Source organism: Trichosurus vulpecula, chromosome 4 (assembly GCF_011100635.1).
Source record: "Trichosurus vulpecula isolate mTriVul1 chromosome 4, mTriVul1.pri, whole genome shotgun sequence".
In the NCBI taxonomy this organism is placed as follows: Eukaryota; Metazoa; Chordata; class Mammalia; order Diprotodontia; family Phalangeridae; genus Trichosurus; species Trichosurus vulpecula.
This window is the reverse complement of record NC_050576.1, coordinates 338661342-338667063: the sequence shown is the minus strand read 5'-3', so window position 1 is coordinate 338667063 and position 5722 is coordinate 338661342. Positions and strand designations below refer to the sequence as shown.

At 40.7% G+C, this 5722-nt stretch overlaps 1 pseudogene; it reads left to right on the top strand.

Moving 5' to 3' along the window:
- The first annotated feature begins 2647 nt into the window (after positions 1–2647).
- Positions 2648–5419, top strand: LOC118847209 (annotated as a pseudogene).
- Positions 5420–5722: the final 303 nt, after the last annotated feature.

Genomic DNA, 5722 nt, shown 5'->3' with positions numbered 1-5722 from the left:
CAATTGAACTAAAAATAACACTTTGAACTTTAAGCTCTGTAGAATTTGCATTAATTTTTCAGCCCTCATGTTCTAATCCCCTGTGGCCTTGTCATGATTTTATTTCTCCTAGAGCTATGGGAGGGGGTAGGGGTGGTGAAGAATGATGGGTCTTAAACATTCCCCTTTTCTACTGAGGAGCAGAAAATTAGAAGGAGATTAGAAGAAATTACTTCCTTCATTCTTGTTTGTTCCACAAGTTCATCATAAAACCCTCAGCGGAAAAGAAAAGTAATGAAGTCACCATAAATATAGCATGAGGCACACTGAAGAGATTCCTGTCAATAATTCAGTCACATCATCTTGCCCTCTTAGCCATGAAAGTAGCAAGTAGTGCACAGAAGACATTTGAAATGTCCTTTTGATAACTGCACATTGATAATCACTTGAAAAGAACAGCTTGTGATCAAGAGGTTAAAACACTTCACAGATCCTCAGATTCTTGTGAAATTACTATATGTGGACGTCTCTTTCTCTCTCTCTCTCTCTCTCTCTCTCTCTCTCTCTCTCTCTCTCTGTGTGTGTGTGTGTGTGTACAGGCAGTGGGGGGTGGGAGGTTCTAATTATCACCTTAAGATTTCAAATGGAACCCTATAAATCAATAACATAACGGAACCTGACCTCTTTCTTTCTTGGAGCCACTACTGTACATAATACATTCAATTAAGACCAAAGTGGATGAAGGTTCTTCAAATGAAATCTTTCGTCTATTTTTGTAACTGCCCATTTGTGTCTTCTTAGATTTTATTCCACTTAGTTTGTGGTCTTGGCAAGTTAAGTTGAATAAATGCTGGACAGAAATTTGTGAAAAGGCAATCAATATTTTCTTTATTTCATTTTTCAATAAATTTAGATTCAGAGCAGAAGTCAACAACCATCCAGAAGTAGCATGCCAAGTCCTCACTTATTTTCTTTCATTTAAAATTTCTTGAGTCAGTAATAATTCTTTCTTCCCCCAAATCAGTATGGGTTAGAAGCTTTCTTGTCAGTCTGGGGTCAGGGAAATTGATTGTATAGATTGCTATTATTAGACAAGAAGACAGACTTAGAAAATTGGGCCATCTCCATGTCCTTTAGATGAATTGGTGTAGCCAAGTAAGGTAGAAAGTGGAATTGGAAGAACAAATGAAAACAAAAACAAAAGTAAAAGGCTTGCAACTTTTAAGGGATGGATGAGTTTGGAAGTGGAAGAAGACATGAAGAAGTTATGAAAAACAGACATCTTAGGGGAACGGAATCTCTAGGGAAAAGTAAGAAGATGCTCCCTCCCCTCTTTCTTCCTCTTCTTCTTTTTAAAAATTTTCCATTCCCTCTCTCTTTCTCCAGTCTCTGTTTATACCTCTACCTCATCCCCTCTTCTTCTTCTTCCTTTTCTTCTGTTATATCTACCTCCTCCATCTTTTTCTTTCTCCCCATCTTGTCTTTTGCCCCAATAAGGAGACTATAGACTGTTGTTGTCTCCTTCCTGACACCTAGAGTGTGCTCCAGCAAAAAAATATGGCTGCTTTTCCTAAATGAAGAAGGCAAACTGTATTTTTAATTGTTCTAGCATTTTTTGTGTGTCATGGCCTGAAGATTCTTGTTCTAGATTAAATGGTCTTAACTAAGGTCTGTGAACTTAATGTTTTTTAATAACTGTATTTCAATATAATTGGTTTCCTCTGCAATCTTATATATTTTGTGCATTTAAAAACGTTATTATGAGGAAGAATCCATAGGTTTCACCATACTGCCAAAGTAGTTCATGGAACACACACACACACACACACACACACACACACGCACACACACACACACACACACACACACCTTTTTAAGAACTTTTGTAGTTTTCCGCTGCATAACCTGTTGCTTTTATTTTTTCTTTTTAAATTTCAAAACAGTGATTATCCAATTTTTTTCTAACAAGAATCCTCTGGCATATGCTAGGTCTGCATAACATACGCAAATGTTTGGGAAGAAATTATTGAAATATAAGAATACCTAGACTTGGGCAGAGTAGTAGACTATCTAATCCAGTATTCATTCAAGCCTAGCAAAAAGGGTTAGAAATGTGAAACCCTGGTTGTCCCCAGCATTGTTGACTTTAGAAAGTTAGAAATATACTGAAACATCCCTGCTTTGTCGTAATAGGAGAATATTTTTGCTTTGTAAAACATTTCTGCCAAGAGAAGATTTTATATCAATTAATCAATAAGCATGTATTAAGCCCCTGCTAACTGCCAGTTTGTTCTAGGTCCTGGGGATATGAAGACAAGAATGAAGCAGTCTATTCCCTCAAGGATTGTATTCTTTTAGGGAGACAACTTGAATGAAAAAGAATGAATGCTTTTATTAAGCTCTTAACATGTACCAAGAACTGCTGGGGATGCAGATATAAAAACGAAGAGTCCCTCCCTTCAAGGAGTTTACATTCTAACAAGAGCAGAAAATACATATAGGAGATTATTGGATAGGGAGTGGTATTTTGGTTTGGAAATTTACAAGAATGGTGAATGGAGCTATGGGGAAGGATATTAAGAAACTTTTACCTATAGCATGGCAGTATTGATTTATTGTGGTTCTAGAAATGGAAAAGGCACTAGAGCACAGAACCCTTGTAGCTATAATGCATGTGGTGAGAAGATGTTTAGAGAGTAAAGGGAAGGATCATTTTTGTTCTCCCTGAAACAGAGGATCAGGTGGGGCACTCACCAATCAGCTTTGTGAAATATTCTGGGTAAAGAATACATTAGCAGCTAGGGAGACCAGAAAAGGCCTTCTTGTAGGAAGTGTTGTGTCTGAGCTAACCCTGGAAGGGTTGTAAGAGTCAGAGGTGAGTAGGGAGTGAATTCCATGCATGGGGGACAGTCCGTACTAAGGCATGGAGAAAAAAGATAGAATGTCATGCATAAGGGAAGAGCAAGGACAATTTCTCTGAACTGGAGACTGTATGAAGGAGTATATAATAAGTTTGGAAAGCACGTTGTAACCATGTTGAGAAGGCCTAAAAATGCCAAACAGAGAAGTTGCTAGTGCGCTCTATCTATTTAGGTCTATGCCTTATTTCTCTGAGGAATATTGGTTTCCATCCTGTGATAAACTTGTCTCTCTAGGTACTCCCATTGTGACAAGACTCTGCATAGGATGACCCTCAGTGGTAGCTGCAAATTCCTTCTGTAATCCCAATGAATAAGAGAGTTTTCAATATGGTTCTACTTAGGAAGGGGGCTGGTCTCCCTCTGAGAATATAAAACACAGATAGACCTGTGAAATTATCCCAGAGGACACTGAACAAAAAGTAGATGACTTGCTATCCTCTGAACAGCTTGCCAAAGCCAACCCTTCTTCTCGTGCTCTGGATCAGATGCCTTCCAGCTTCTCTGGATTTTGCTCCATCAATCATTCTCTCTTTCTTTTGCATCTTCTTTCTCTTCCTCTCCATTGGTTCCTTTTTAGCTGCCTATATACAGGCTCAGGTCTTTTCCACCTTAAAATATCCCAAACAAACCACTTCTCTCAACTCTGAGGGCCTACAAGTCCTTCTTTTCCTTCTGTCATTTATTTGTTCCACTATCGACTTTTAGAAAGTTGTCAATGTGTTATTTCCATTTCTTTACTCAGATTTCAGCCTCTTGCGATTTGGTTCTTGTTTCTACCACTTGACTGAAAATAGTTTTACAACTGGCTGTTCACCCACCAGAGATGAGTTCTCAGTCTCCTGACTTCATGTGAAAGTTGGCCAATGCTAAAGTGATTGTCTCTGTAGGGGATGTAGCTGTTATGCCAACTGAAGGGAACAAAAAGGAGAGAACCCTGAAGACAGCAAAATACAAATGATCTTGTAGTTACAGCCTGTGTAGCAAGGGATTTATGAAATAGTCAAAGAACAATGTAGGGGTTGTAGTCATAGGAACCTACACAATACACAAAATTGTTGAAAGGACTGACACTAATACCATAGAATCAAAGGAAGAGATGGAAATTGATCCTCCTATCACCTGTGGGAAAGTAAAGCCATCTTCCTCTGGAAGCAGTTTGCATGTTCAGGAGTTAATGTGAAATGTGTCAAGTTCAATGATCAGTTGATCAGACCCAAAATTTTGTTTTTCTGTCTGGCAAGTCTAACCTGAAGGACTGGAAGAGAGCCATTCATCTGGATGGGATCATGTAGAGGAAAGTGATATACCATTGGGAGATAGACTTTAACCAGTATGAGAAGGTTTGCTGCAATACTTGCAGAAGCACCAAATTTGACCTCCTAATGAGCAGTGCCCTAGCACCAGTGCCAGGGCGGCAGACAAATATCGTGTAGACACACATTTCAGCTGATGGAAGACTCATACAGACTTCCATTTCAAAGGAGAATATTGAGGGGGCTGGGCTGAAGTAGAACTCAGCTCTCACAGCAGTTGTTACCATGGCCACTGAGGAAGGATTGAAAGACCTGGGAAGAGATTTCAGAGGATACCCTGATATTCTGGAAGAGCATAGCTGATGTGGGGTTCATGAAGGAAGTGGTCTGAAACATAGAAAAGGAAATAGAGGAGCTGCTTAGGGATGGTTAGCAAAGGCTCTTTCAGGCTCCTTTTCAGATTACAGATGCTGCCACCCTTAACAATGTTGCCCTCACTTTTGGCCTGATGGACATAGTCAAGAGAGTTTTAGACAACAGGAGGAGCCAGACAGAGCAAGGAGAATGCCTTCTCTACATTCTGACAGACCTAGAATTCCAGTTGGAGGAGAAAAGAAGCAGGCACAGGACCACAGGCTGAAATCTCAGTGCAGAATGTGGAACTGATGCCCATGAACAATCCTAAACCACAAAAAAGGCCCTACCTACAGTGCTTGGTCTCTAGTACAATCCTGAACCCCTCCCCCCTCCGTCTAGCAGCCTCAGTTCATCATCATCTTGTCCATTTCTATAGCACCAATGGGCCAATCATTCATCATGGTCGATATTGCCATGGCTACCCTCCAGCCCTGCGACTGTCCACATACTGCTTTCTGGCTCCCAGTTCTTTTGCTATGCAATTATTGTCTCTTCTGTCAAGACCAGTCCCCTGATGCAGAGACCATCCACCCCTCATTCAACCTGACACTGCTGAGCTCAGATGTCATATAGGATTGGGACCTTGGGCAACGTCACCATGGTGGCAAGCCCTGTGGAGCTGGTGGCCATAGAGTCTGTCCTGACCTCTGCCAACCAGCCTGTGGAAAGCACTTCTGAGGATGGACACACCATCATTGAAACTGATCCTGCTCCAGACCCAGAGGCTGAGGAACCTGAAGGCAAAACTCCTGGAGACTGAGCTGAAGATTGAGCAGAAGGTTATGGGCTGAGATAGAAAAGCACCAGCACCAAGTGCACAATGTGGAGATTATGGTCCTAGAGGATTAACTGGAAGCCTGGGGACAGGACACTCATTCTTTGTTTGAGATTTTAATGGTTTCTTCATTTTTATCACTGTCCTGCTCATTTCTCCATAAGGTCTCTTTTTTCCCAATTAAACAAGAAAGAAGAAAAATCTAGGAAATGTGATTGAAAATGCTAGTCCTCTCATTTTCCCCTCCCCCCACCATGTGATCAGTGGACAAAATGAGTTGCCTTTAGAGAGAAAAGGAGGAGACCATGCACTTCCCTAACCTTGCCATCTAGAAAAGTTGTTTCATTTAGATGAAGCAGCAGGATGACCAGTAACAC